The sequence below is a fragment of the Typopeltis vanoorti genome, chromosome 10 (assembly GCF_054136105.1).
Source record: "Typopeltis vanoorti isolate ZY-2024b chromosome 10, IOZ_Tvanoo_1.0, whole genome shotgun sequence".
NCBI lineage: Eukaryota > Metazoa > Arthropoda > Arachnida > Uropygi > Thelyphonidae > Typopeltis > Typopeltis vanoorti.
In genome coordinates, this window is record NC_143558.1 from 116,262,384 (window position 1) to 116,277,886 (window position 15,503).

The window sequence follows — 15,503 nt, forward strand, 5'->3', positions numbered from 1 at the left end:
TGTAACTAAGGAAGTATGACCTATGTTTAATAATCAGCTAAAGGAAACCGTCACAAGACATCCCTAATGAAATGTCTAAAATTTCGTATTTTTTTGGGAATATCGATTTTCTTATTGTCGATTTAAATTTCTTCGTGTTTCATTTTTCAATGATTTAGATCAGGCATGTCAAACACGCTGCCCGCGGGCCGCATGAGGCCCGCCGACAAGTAACATACGGCCCGCCAAACTTTGTAACCAATATGGTTATTTGACTTTTGACAACACCGAATTAAATAAACATATTTAAAAAATTAACATTTCTACTTAAGATTATTTTATACGCCAAACTACTCTGCAATTTCTACAGGAAATAATGTTCAATTTGTCATTTCAAAAAATCTTGTTTACACCACTGCATAAATATGGAATGTTACCGAATTTTAACGAGGAAGTGTACGTACGCGGCTACATCCGCTGACCACAGCAATCGGAGGCTAGCTGTTAGCAATTTTCAAGTTGTAAAAAATGTAGTGTTTTCGTTAAGATTCTTTATAATTAATAAAGAATTTATAAAAATAATGTGAAGTGTTGTGTCTTGATCAATTAAAGAAATTTAAAAATATAAGCTTATCTCGAAATACCACTGCTAGCAGAATTGATGATATAGCCGCGAACTTAAGGAATCAACTAAAATCAATAATGCAAACATTTCAGACCTATTCCTTTGCAATTGACGATGTACTGGATATCGTCAATATAGATGTACGGGATATCGCTCAGCTGACCGTTTTTATTCGTGGATGTACGAACTTAAAAGTAAATGAAGAACTTCCAGAAATTATTCCTATGCACGATACAATACAACCACTGGAGTTGATATTTTTGACGCCTTTATGGAAGTTTTGAATGAATACAATTTACCGTTAAAAAAAGCTAGTTTGTCTTGCAACTGATGGTGCTCCTGTCACGACTGGTGTTAAAGGAGTTGTTACAAATTTAAAAGAAAAATGCAAAGAACAAGGTAATAATAATTTTCAACATTTTCATTGCATTATTCATCAGCAAATACTATGCTCCAAAGTTTTAAATATTGGACATGTCCTAAAAAATGTCAGTAAAACTGTAAATCATATTCGTGCACGTGGGCTTAATCATCGTCAATTTAGTAACTTTCTAGAAGATATAAAAAGTGAATACTGTATAGCGATTATTATACAGAAATTAGATGGCTTTCCAGTCATAAAATTTTAAAGCGATTCTTCGAATTGCTGGGTGAAATTATCATTTTTTTAGAATCGAAAAATTATGAATGTGAAATATTAAAAAGTGATCAACGGATAAAGGACCTGGCTTTTTCAGTTGACATTACAAGTCACCTCGGTCAACTTAATCTTAAGCTACAAGGTAAACATCAAGTAGTTACCATGTTATTTGTCAATATTAACTTTTTCAAACAGAAATTATTACTTTGGAAAAAACGAATTCAAAAAGAAAATTGATCCCATTTTGAATGTTGTCAATCATTATTACAAAAATCACCGAAATTGAAATTTTCAGAATACGCCAATCAAATGAAGTTATTAGAAAATGAATTCGAAAGAAGATTTTTAGATTTTAAGAAATATGAAAATCAGTTTCACCTATTTTCTTCTCCTCTATCGATTGATGTTGAAACTGTTTATGACAATTCACAGTCGGAATTAATCGAAATTCAGAGTGATTCCGTATTGAAACAAAAATACATGGATGTTGGAATTCCAAAGGTCTATAATTATTTATCCGTCGATCGATACCCCAATGTGTTATGTGCAATTAGGCGTATTTTACTATGTTCGGTAGCACATATTTATGCGAACAACTATTTTCAACTTTAAAGAATACAGTAATCCTCGATTAATGCGCCCCGATTAGCGTTTTCGATTAGTGAGTCATTTTTTTTTATACCCAAATTCGATTAGTGCGCCTACATGCATCTTAAAAATAAATGTTACAGATTTTAAAAATTTTCTATCCATACATTTTTATTTTAAAAAAATCCCTTAACAGAATGAAATAATTTAGTTACCGATTTAAAACATTTTACAAAGTTATTTTTAATGGCATACTACACTACTTCCATGTATGCTATGTTCCAAATTTTTACCGCAAAAATTTATGTCGTCTATTATAGTACGCCCACAGATTCGAGACCCTTCGACACTTCTGCGCATGTTATAAAAAGGAGAATCCATTCCAATAACAGGGTAATCAATCTGTCTTCTTGGGTGAGTTGTTTATTATTACACGTCGGAAAATTAACTTCTCTTTTATGATCATTGCAGTTTTTAAAGTGGTAACTATTTTGCTTGTATAACAGTTGGGAAATTTTATCTATAAAATACGTGATTTCGTGTGTTGACGACCAATTCTACTTCCTTCATTTCTTTCTCACCCTTCAATGATAACGTCCAAGAGTTAATTAAATCTCATTCTGAAGAATTGAGTGATTCCGACCTGCTAAATTTAGATGCACGGCGGGAAGATCCCGAAGAATATGAAGAAAATTTAACCACTGATAATCAGCCAAAAGAGATTTCACAGAAACAACTTGAAAATATTTTTCGTACAATCGAAGTTTTTAAGCAGCAATGATTAGAGGGTGACCTTGATGAAGAGAGAAGCAGTAAAATTTGCAGAAGAGTAGAAGAGGCAATAGAATCATACCGTCGGTTGTATGAAAAAAAAGAAACAAAATATCCGCCAAACTACGTTAGCTCAATTCTTTGTTAAGAAGTAGAATAATGAAATTTAAAATCTGAATATGTTGTATTGTCTTTCAGCTTCTAGGCCTTGAGACAAACCCTAATTCTTTTATAAAAAAAATTAAGGGTCAAAAAAGAAATCTGAAGAACGAATTATACATTTTCCCATAGGTGATTATATTCGATTAGTGCGTTTTCGATTAATGCGCCTGTTTTAAAGAACGCATTAGGCGCACTAATCGAGAGATTGCTGTAATAAAACTGCTGAAGGATCAAGATTAACAGACCAGTATTTTTCAATATTGGTTGCATGTGCAAGAAATATTGAAAATTACTATAGCTCAACAAATTCAAGCAAATTTTGAAGATTTCGTTAATGAAAAGCGTTGTCAAGTTTCTTCAAAAAAAGTATATATATAATTTTATTTAAATACCTAAACTTAATATTTTTATAACATGGTTTTATTTTGTACTTATATACTCGAATGTTAATATTAAAAAATCTATTTCCTCTTTATTTCGAGATTTTTTTTTTTTTTTTCTGTTGCGACCCGCGGCTTGATGTATAATTCTTAATTTGGCCCTTGGAAGTCAACGAGTTTGACATGCCTGAGTCTAGAGTAATATTCTGTAGAGTGCAAATATTTGCTCACAGATGGCAGCATGTCACAATATGAACGATCACACTCTAGAAGGCGATTGTTTTCGAAATGAAATTTCAGGAACAAATTCAGGAAATTGATGAACGAATCAATTGCTTTTAACTGTAAATAATAAAAGAATATAGTTTGTTAAAGATGGAGATGATATGACGCTATGTTCTTATATATATAAAAAACCAGGTTCAGCTAGTGTATACCAGATGGCAGAACAGTCAATGGATGTGTTTGCAGTGCTGAATAAATGGATTTCAATTTCATTTTGTGCCGTGTCGAAACTCTAATTAAAAAAAAAAAATAAATAAATAAAAATAAATCACACTATTGACTTATTTGTGTTTTTAAGTGCAGTTTAGTATAAAGAAATCGACCCAAGTCAATGTACAAATAACACTTCAGAAATATTTCGATTATCATTTTTTTTTTTTTTTAGAAAGAAACGACGGACAAGAATTTATATTCGTATTTCACCAAAATAAGACCAAAACGTTTTCACCAAATAAATTCTAAACATTCAAATTATATCTTTATTATGAGGAGATAAAAAAATGAATAACATATATTACATATGATCATTAGCTAATACACTGAAGTAAGTTTAAGCAGTCTTCTGTACGAATTTATGAAGTTCAGCAAAAGGGACAGGCATAAGGCGTTCGCCTTACCTCTCTTGATTTTAACTGTAAACATATACAAGAGAGGTTGGTTGCTTAACCTATAGGTACATTAGTACTGTGCATGGAAAGAGAATTGGGAAACGAAGAACGTGTTCACATTTGATTTGAAGGCCTGCGCATTGTGTTCCTTGGGAAATAGGTGGAGGGAAGTCTGTTCCCCAATACACCAGCAGTAGTAATGAAGGAAGAGGAACTTGTTCTATGTGTATGGAGTTTAATTGCGAACGGATATTAGGATTTGTAAAGAAAGGGGCAATTATTGAGGATAGCTCTGATGAGTATTTACCATTGAAATATTTATGGAATATTTTTTATTTTATTTTGTATGATGATGCAAAGGCCGTGAGCCCCGTTTACGGCAAGGTGCGTCACCATCTCAATCCTCCTATTTTATCCGGGCTCGGAAATCGTACAGCTGACAAATAAGGAATATGGCTGGGATGGACCGTTTCTTAAGTGTTCCTGACTGTAATCCATCACAGGACTGGTTTTCCTGTTCTGGGGGACGAAAAACCGGGGTTTCCAAGTGAAGACCCCATCCCCCTTTACGTCCGTATGAGATCGGCTATCTCACCTTTCATCGAAAGAGACCATATAAAGGTTCCTCACGTCACTGACGGGAATTGAACCCAGGTCTTTCCTAGCAAAGGGCTTCGTCTATACTCACTGAACTACGGAGCCTCTTTTATAGAAGAGGCGTGCCATTAATGCTTAGGCGCCTATGCGACAGTGGTTGGAGTGAGTTGATAGGAGATGAGTCGTCAACCCCTTTGACTGCTCTCTTCTGTATTGCGTCAAGTTTTTTTTTTGGGAGCTCTTAGAGGTGCCTCTAAGAGCTCCCTAAATGGATCATATGTGTGAGCAGTACTCGATGGATGGACGGATTTGTGATTTGTTCCAAAGTTAATAGCTGTTCGGGGGGGAGTAAAGTAATGCCTTGAACCAAGGAGAAATCCTAATTAATTTTTTTTTAATGCCGAGGAGTCAGTGGTGGTAACGTGTTGGCATCAAGAGAGTCTTGATGTCAAGTTAATCCCAAGGAGAGATCTTATCTTGCTTAGAGATGTTGGCAGGCAATATGTTTTGTGGGTAATAAGGCTGAATTCTTTCGCAGGCATTGAAATTGATGAGGTTATCTGAACCCCATCGAAGAATGGTTTGGATAGCAGAATTTAGGCTTGCAGAGGTTGTTGGTCTGTGACTTGTGGTGGTTTCTTTGGTTGTTCAACCAGCGAAGGTCATTGATGTATAGAAGAGACAGGGTGGATGAGAGGAAAGAACCTTGTGGGATCCAAGTATTATTTGCATAGTTAGAAGATAGGGAACCGTCATTCCATCACACGCAATATACGTTCAGTGAGAAATTAGCCATCTACTTGCAGAAGTCACAAGATAGACTAAACGATGAAAGCTTACTTAATAGGCTCTTGTAGTAGACCCAGTGAAAAGTCTTGGAGATATCTAATGCGAACACTTGGGATTCGCCGAACTTTTTCATGGTGCTTATACAGAGATGTACGACATAGGTAAGCAGATTCCCTGTTGAACGGCATCGGCAGAATCCATACTGGGGGTTGTTTATTAGTTGAGTACTCTCAAGATAGCAGAGAAGTTGGCCGTTGATGGTTCTCTCATTTACTTTAGTGAGGACTGAGGTGATAGTTTGATGGCAAGGATCTGTCACCCTTCTTGCGAACAGGTTTTACATGGGCTAATTTCCAGGGTGTAGGATAGATGCCGGTTGAATAACAGAAGGTGAAGAGGCGACATAGAGTAGGAAGGAGTCAACTCTGTTGCATAGTTCTTCAGGACAATTGGAGGAATGCTGTGAGAGCCAGGGATCCAACACTCAATTGCTCCTTTAAACTTTCTGGTGAAAGATTTTCTGGACAGAAATTGTGGCCAACTGCTTTTGCCGTAGACCAAAATGCGCGACTATCATTTACATGATGCAAGTTCCCTGCTTTTGGCTCTGTGAAAATCGGTTTTTGTTGCCTTGATGATTTTCTTGCAGCTTTTAGCAGTTAACCAGTTAGCAGTTTGTCAAAAAGGAGTCCAAATAATTTTATGTATGGGATAAGGAAATTTCCCGACTTCCAGTATTTTTAGTCTAACGTATTTATAGAAATATGATCTACCTATAAATTTAATGATCCTGTCTGCTGCACCTGAAATAAATTTGAAAATATGATCTATCAAAAACGTTGATCCGAGAAAATAATGCCGAAAACAGGAGTGAATTTACTTTACTGGAAATATCCGATTCCCGTTATAAACAGGAGACTCCATATTCTCCTCGTAAATTCTCATTGAATAAATCACATTTATTGAATAATTTCAGAGTAGTCCACGTATCACTGAAGGTTATTTCAAACTTTAGAATTCTCCTGCATTCTTTAATAATTATGAAAGTTATTATTGATGAATTATGGCCGAAGCAGCTAAGGTTATGAGGTCAATGCATTATGTCCGTTAATTGCGCGTGATCTTGTTGTCAGATTATCTGTATTGAGGGATGAAAACACGAATTTCTGAAAATGGGGAAGAAACCCTAATATCTGCGTTGGACAACGGCTAACTCATCGTCCGACGTGAGACCTCCACGTCCTTATTGGAGGTCTGAAGCCAGAACAAATACCATTTCATCTCTAGAGTTGGATTTCTGGATTATCTAACCATCTACCCTATCCTCCTCTACTAATAGTCTGCAGGAGCTAGCCCCTTCGATGTATTGTAGAATCTAATTAGCCAATGTGAGATACTTAGTAGTCATTTTATAGAAATCTGTTTAAAAATGAATTGAGTGTACCGCCGTGCTCAAATTATTCTATCAGATGCAGTCACTCAAGAAAGATTTATGCTGTGCATAATGAAAGGAGATGACCATTTATGTTAATTTTGTGGTTAAAAATTTTTTTTCTAAAGTGGAAATATCTAGAGAAAGCGACTGAAATGTTAACATGAAGAGTGGCTCCATCTCTTGATTAATTGTTTTATAAATTAACATTTGATTTTTAAATAAAAAAAACGGACTGTTCTTTGAATAACTTTCTTTCTTAGTATTGTAAGAAAGAGCGAAACTTGATAATTATGTATATATATATATATAAACCTTTTCTTAAATAAAGAAAACGCTGTAATAAAACCTTAAAAAATGCTACATTATCATGTTAGTTCAGAATATGTAAATACTGAAATTGTGTTTATTTAAGCAGTAAGTTAACAATGTAAATATCATTGTTGTGGAATAATTAATATTTTTCGATGGCCTCGAATATAAGATATTTTTGCCATCCCGTACCTAGCCTTGGAAATGTTTTATTGTTTTACGGCTTGATGGACACCTATAAAAACCGTTCTTATGATCCTGGGCAAGAAATTTTGTTGTGTTATAGAAAACATTAATGTCAGCCATACCGAGGTATAGCTGCCCCATCTGCTGCAAGGGGAGCTATAACAAGTCCGTGCAATAGATACTCTCACTTGTCACCCTAGTATTGGTGTCGGTAGAAAAACTGAGAAGCGATACACAGTCATTCCAATGAACAGCATAAAATGCATCACTTCACACCCCATGATAGAACGAAAGTGATAAAAACAAACATGAAAATAATTAGTAAGAAAAAAAATGTAAATGAGTAAAAACTGTGGAAAATTAAATATGGTAATGATTGGCGAGTTTCATACCACTGAGCAAAAATCGCAGACTTACTGTGTGGTCCATGGACTGCAGTTTAAGGAACATTAATGCAATGTTTAATGGAATGAAAATCTAGAATGGGCACCAGTGGCGTAGTGCAGGCTTGAAACTGCCCTATGATGAATTTGCTGCACTACTTAGTCTAGTTTCGTTTTTCACCCAGCGATTCATTGCACTATCCATAAATCTGCAGTTTAGTCATGAACAGGGAGAGGCTCTTGCATAGGCACTGCGAAACTGCGGCACCCTCAGTTTCTCTCGATATATTTATTAATTTATTTATATTTGCTTGTAACATTTAATTTTATCATCAACCATCCTATACAATTCTCTTATTTTGTATAAAATATAATAAAAATCCATCTTGTAGCATTTAGCAGGACGAAAGATGCTAGCGGCACACAGTGTCATATTGCTAGGCGCGCAAGCATATGCAAGTCATAGTGAGATGCGAGCTATTAGTGTAATGCGGCACTGTCCGTCGCGCAGTTCCATTGTTGTTTATATGCAGTTTGCGCCAGTAGTAAAGTGATCATAGTGATTATCGTGTTTACTCCGTATCTTTAAATATTTGGACATTACAATTAAGGACATAACATTTGTTATAGTTTTTATTTTAGAACATTATTGGGTTATTGACAATTATGACCTCAGAATTTTTAAGTAATTTTGAATTATACTAAACTGTATAATTTTATCGATAATAAACAATATTTTTCATGTTTATTTATTTTTTTTAATTTTTACCATAATTTTGCTATTATATCCAAACACGTATACAGATTATGAGATGCATTAGCTTCATTTTGTTTCCGGTATAAATGTGCACCTATAAGCCAAAACATTATGATCACCATCTAGTAGCGTCTTTGGTCGAGATAATGTTCGCATCTCTCTCTCTCGGCATGGACTCAATCAGACCACAAAAGACTTTTGAAAAGTTGGTGTAGTCGTTGATGAGAATCGAACTTAAAACGAGCTTAATGTTATGGATGCAAATGTTACTCCCACAGAGCTATACAGGCACCGTAAATGTGTAATCTTAAAACTGGAAATATATAAGTAGAAATAATATTTTCTTTTGTTTGCATCTCTTAATCTAATTAACTAATAATGTCAAGTGAAAGTAGCAATGTTTCTTATGAAATGCGATTATTAATCATAACTTTCAGGATTTACATAAATACTGTATAAACCTCGGACAAAATATAACAAAAGAGACACTCAAACATAAACATTTATTAAAATAGTTTTACAGCAGTTGAATATAAAAAGGGAAAAATTATTAAATTTAAAAAGTAGTAATTAAAAATAGATTAATGGACTCATTAATCTAAAAAAATGCAATTTTTTCATTCTAATCAACTTTTTATATTAATTTAGACATTTCGGTCTAGAATAGTTTTGCACTAAATGAAAACTGCACAGTATATATGTAAAGAAAGTTCTGAATTTGACACGAGATGGAGACACTTGTCACCATGCTTTTAGAAAACAAACATTACAAAACACATAACCAATCCTACATACACATTTTCACAACATAGCTCATAACTGGAGATGCATTTAGAAGAAACAAATAGAACTGCTGTAACAGAATCTGCTCCATATATGAGCTATTTTAATCCAAAACATTCATACATAGAAATGCTAAGAAAAAAATCAATAATTCATGTTTATAAACACAGTATTCCGTGTAGGGATGTACGTCAAGTCCTGCTTTGACCTTTCTATGGTCTCGTTGCTTATTTAAGTGAGAAGTTGATGTTTTATCGTAAAAACTCAGGAATGGAGTTGTACGTGGGAAATAACACTCTTGACGCTGACGGGACTGAAAAGCAGTGGTGTGTATGAGCTCGTGACGATCTTCTTTCTTTTTTTTTCAACCAAATAATACCTTTTTTATTTCCCATTTCTGTGGAAGAGATTTCTCTTCTCTGTTGGAGGAAGTGAGTCACGCGTGTCCAACCATAAACGCTCATGATATCTCCAATTTCTCTTTCTAAAAGTCATCATGCGTCTTCGCCCGCTACGTGATACCGTACATCAAACAGGAAAAACTGAAAATTTCCATTATCGTCGTAAGTTGTGGGATTTTTTTTCTAGCAAAAAACCGAAAGAGGATGAAGGGATGGAGATGCGACCGCAGGAACCGAGATCTGAAACAGAATAATAAAAACGCAAGGTAAGTTATTAAACCCATACATAAACACGTACAATTTCATTTCTTTTCAAAATAAATAATTCTCGTCTGCCATAATAATAAACTTGATTAACTTATTCTTTATTTTCTATAAACTTATTCTTTATTTTCTATAAACTTATTCTTTATTTTCTGTAAACTTATTCTTTATTTTCTGTAAACTTATTCTTTATTTTCATATTTTTAACTTCCATAATATTTTGCACTGTATTATTATCTAATTTCTCTCAGGCATTCAAAATATACGTACTCAAAATACCCAATAATTAAATAAGAAATATTACACCTGTCCAAATGATTGCAGTTCAACGGGGTTATATTTTAGGAAATATTTGAGGAAACTTGATCTGAATAAAGAAAACCAAATACACGCGTTATCGATAAGGCGATTCCATAAAATGCTGACGGATGGTCATAGGTGCGTGGAAATAGAGGTTGACGCTACGAAGCAAGTCTGTCAAATGCAAGTGGTGTAACTTGAGATATAAGGGGTATAGTGCGGGACAAAAACCAGGCATCTGGGGTTCAGTAGTTTTTTTACTGTAAAATATTATATTTAGACACAAAAAAATATTTTTTTTATCATAACCTATTTTTTCTCGTTTTTGCTACAGCTAAACGGTCATTAATTTTCACGTTGGCTTTAATATCCCTTTGAAACGGTTTGAATATGCAAGCGGTGTGAAGGGATTCAAGAATAAGTATGATATCTGGTGTGTGTGTGTGTGTGTAGTATGTGGCCTCCCTCGATGAGTCTCTGACTCCCTGGAGGTCTCATTTTCGGAATTAAGAACAAAAAGCCATTTGTTTCGAAAGCTTTGATAACTCTTTTATCAATAACTTGCACTGTCACCGAGCTCTTTATAAACATTATAAACATCGTTTCAGTGGTATTTATTGTTGTAGTATTAGTTTCTTTAAATGCTTTGAAAAGCGTGTTGAATTGAATAGCACATTTGCGATTACAGAAACTTTTTTAAATTAATTACCGCAAATTCATTTTTAGCTTTTAGCAGAATATGTAACAACGTAAGGGAGGATTTTAAAATTAGGATATTAAAAAATATGGATTTTTTTTTTTTTCCCGAACGACTTTATTCTCACATAGACCTATTCAATGTGAACTAAATGGATTTAGTACCACTGCAAGACAAATGCATAAATAAACATCTTTGGCAGCTGTGTGGGAAAATGAGATTAAAATCGCTGAATGCAAATCAAGACTATGTATTTGGTGATTTCAAAACGCCTGTCGCGTCAACCCCATGCTTCGCATACTAGGTTATCAATACAGTGGGGCACGGCGTTACAAAGGCATTTGCACCGAAGTGAACTATTGTCCTGATGTAAAATAATTCTGTGAACATGAGATACAGAAATGGAAAACCCTCACATACAGAAATGGAAATCCACTGCTCGCCTCTGCGTATAAAAATATTTCTAGTTATAGTTATCCTTCAATCTTGCAAGTGGCATTGCAAATATACCTCCTGCATAATGTGGCGCCATCTTATGGTTATGTGGGGAAACAGATGATGCACACGCTCTCTTCACCGATTTATTTTTCCTACCCGCAAACGATGCATTTCACTCCAGATGTATTTTATTTATGAAATATCAAGTATGAATAAATAATTATTTATTTACATTTATTTATTTGTGAAATAAATAAACATTTGTTTATTTACTTTATTTATAAAAATGCATATTCCTGAAAACACACACACACACACACACACACACACACACACACACACACACACACACACACACACACACACACACACACACACACACACACACAGTATCTACCTATCTGTTTTATATAGCTAGAAAGGGACACTTGACAGTTTCTCTCTCTTTGACAAATCTGTGGATTCAATAGATCATCGTGAGATGTACATAATAAACTGGTAAACTGGCCGCTTAGAATGTAAAATATATCACGGAAACTTTGATTTATGATCATTTGTTAAGAGCCTTTAATTGTTTAACGCGTAGATGGACATGTAACGAAGCGCAGTTAATTGATTGCTGTCCATTTGTTAACAGACAGTTGATAAAGTGATGGAGATTTATATGAAGGGTGAATAGCTGAGCAATTTATCTTACAAGGATCGTTAAATATGATCCATTATAAGAAGAATTTGAGTTGTGAAGTGAAACCAAAACCAAAAACTAAGATTAATCTTAAAATGAGTGCAGAATATGGATGAGGTCGGGCAATGATTGAATGAAATATTCTTAAAATTTTTCATCTCATTTTCATTAATTTTAATGCACTGAAGCTTTTAATAATTTTTAGGTATCACAACGATGTAGGGTATTCAGGGTTTAATCTTGGGGGGTGGCGAGAGTTGAGTAGACGATTTGAGAATACACACTACGCATCGCATACGACCTATGACTGAGAATCTGCAATGAACGGTAATTCATAAGTAGCACAGAAATAGAAGACACGACACAAAATACATTTTTGTAAAAAAAGGAACTTTAATTAGGAAAAGATTTTTGGAAATTTTTCTAGTGTTTTTTTTCTTTTTCTTTGGGGAGAGACAGGCTCCCCCCTGTGGGTGCGCTACTGTCACAACGTGCCAAACCTTCCTAAAAGTGATTAGAAAATGCTACTTATTTTTAGTGTTTCTGTACTTTCAAAATTTAAAATTTAAAATTTAAATCATGCATTATTTTTATATATGTAACTGCTAAGACAATCATTTAATTAGCTACTGCTTAACACAATGCGGAAAAAATTTTTAACATAATCCCATTCTTTAATCTTCTCTTTTGTTAAAAAAAAGTGCCAGAGAACTGAATCCATTTATTATTTTGAAGTTAACATTTCACTAAAATCATAAATGGGTAAATTCTTGAATGTTATGTTATTTATATGATTTTTTTTTCAGTTAGATCAGTAAATTGTGATTGTTCTCTGAACCATTTATCGAATAATGGTTTCTTATTTTTTATTCGATAAATGGTTCAGAGAACAATCACAATTTACTGATCTAACTGAAAAAAAATCATATAAATACCATTCAAGAATTGTATTTATATGGATTTCTTATTTTTTATTTTTGTTTTGTTCAGTACAATTTATAGTTTTGTACTTTTATAAGTAGGAATAATATAATTGCCTGTTGAACTATAAATACCGTTGGATTTTTACGGTACTTCTTTCTTTTTTATACTAGAAAGAAAGAGAAATACGAAGTCTTTAGTAGTAAATCATTCAAAATTAAGGATGAACGGGGACACGCATGAATATCAGGTCATCCTTAATTTTGAACCGCTGGCTAGATATAAATGCATCTGTGGAGACCGTACATCATCCCCCTAGCAGTCAGTCAGTATAGACGAAGCCCTTTGTTCGGAAAGACCTCGGTTTGAATCATTTGGTAAAAGGTTTTCAGCTGCAGATAAGAGAAATTCTGTACTGAGGATTTTTCATCTTTATTTTCAGCGTAAAAAAATCCAACTTAACACAGAGAACACATATGGAATTAGCAAACCAAAGAAAATCAACATGAATGATGAATATAGGAATATATTTGATAAATGAAGAATTCAAGTAGGTGGGCGGATGCAACTCAATCTAAGTTGACTCCAGAGAATGCTTGGATAAGACGGAAAAATCCCAAAAGTAATTTAATTATCTGTTTAATCCGATTCCTTCGCAGTAACGTTGGCCGCTCTTAAATTTTCCGTTCATTCCACTTCAATAGATCTTAGTTAGCGATGTGACAACGGACAGATCCGACTGGGCATTAAGGGAACACAATCAGCACACATAAGGGACGAATAGCGATGAACAACCGGCGTTGAAGGTCACCAAAGAGGAAATTACGGAAGCAACACAAACACATTACTCTTCATAGATGGCAGCAAAGATGGCCGGTGGAAAGGAGACCTGAATGGAAGTCAGTAAGAATAAACAAGAGTCAGTTGGGGGAGTCTGCGCTGTAGAGTAATTTATACTTGAAAGAGGAATTTATTACGTCACAATGTGCTTAACGTTGGAAAACGGTTCATTGTATTAAAATTCTCAGCTGTTGCGAGTTTGTTCTTTGCTTGAAAGAGACTTGAATAAGCCAATACTGGATATAATAAAGGATGGTTATTAAGTAATTCAAAAATGTGTTGATCTTCCTCTATTTGTCTACACATTTAGTGCATTGAATAATTAATAAATTAATTCCCTAACAGAAATAGGATAGCCACACCGTTTCGTTTGTATATTTGCCTTGAAAATGTTTGTAAAATTAATGTTCTTGTGAATTTCTTTATTTTCCAACATTGCTCTGAAGCGATTCGAATGTCTACAATTATCCCAACTAATTAGATTAGTAAACTGCACATTTTGTTGCTCTTTGTCGGCGTCTGTAAAAGAGCTGCAACCCACGCAAGCAGACTGATAGGAGGCTGAAATGTTTCTTTGATCTGATCAGTGTCAAGTAGGATAGCGATGCTCTTTGTGCAATACAAAATCTGCAATATGTGTATAGCAGAGACGCAAGTATACTCTCGCATATATCAATCCACCATTAAATATTCATATATTTATTTAATACAATCAGCTATTCAGACATTAATAAATGATAGGTAAGTCGGAGTTCTGATTAATAGTTACGTACTCTGAACATCATGGCTATAACGAAGCAACATTGTTCTTTTTAACACACACACACACACGCACGCACGCACGCACGCACGCACACACACACACACACACACACACACACACACTAAAAAAAGTTCAAAAAACCCCCCATAAGTTCATCTATGGGATGCACTGAGAATCTAATTAGCATAATTTCAATTAATATTATACTTTGAATTAAGGAATATCATGTAAGACTGGTTGACGCCATTTGATTGAAAGACAGTTTTATTGTTATTTATTTATTATTTATTTATTATTAAATTTCTGAAATGTGCCAAAATCTTATCAAAGGAATCTTTGTATTTATCTTCCACCATTCATTCCTTATTTCTTTACAAATAGAAGTGGAGTAAGATGGTCATTTTCTATACCATTAAGTCTCTTCGTTCAGAAAAATGAGCTAACGTGGCTTGCGTTTTTCTACAATTCTTCATCATTCGATTTGTGCCTTTCAATAAAAGTTATACGTCAAAAGATTATCAATCTTTTAGTTGAATACCCAGTTGCATTTTTTTTTTTTGATCTTGCTTATTCAATCCATTCGACAATCTCTCTCTCTGATTGACGTACTATATATAATCATCCTTCAGTTAGACTGCAATAGCACAGCAGTTGACACCCCTTTCAAGAAAGGGGTGTCATTTACAATTTATGGACATTACAATTAAAGGATTTAATTGTAATGTCCAAAGATTTACAGAGACGGAGTAAACACGATAAGCACTACGAACACTCTACTAATGGCGCAAACTGCATATAAACAACAGTGGAACTGCGCGACGGACAGTGTCGCATTACGCTAATAGCTCGCATCTCACTATGACGTGCATATGCTTGCGCGCGTAGCAATATGACACTGTGGTAAACACAGTGCTGCT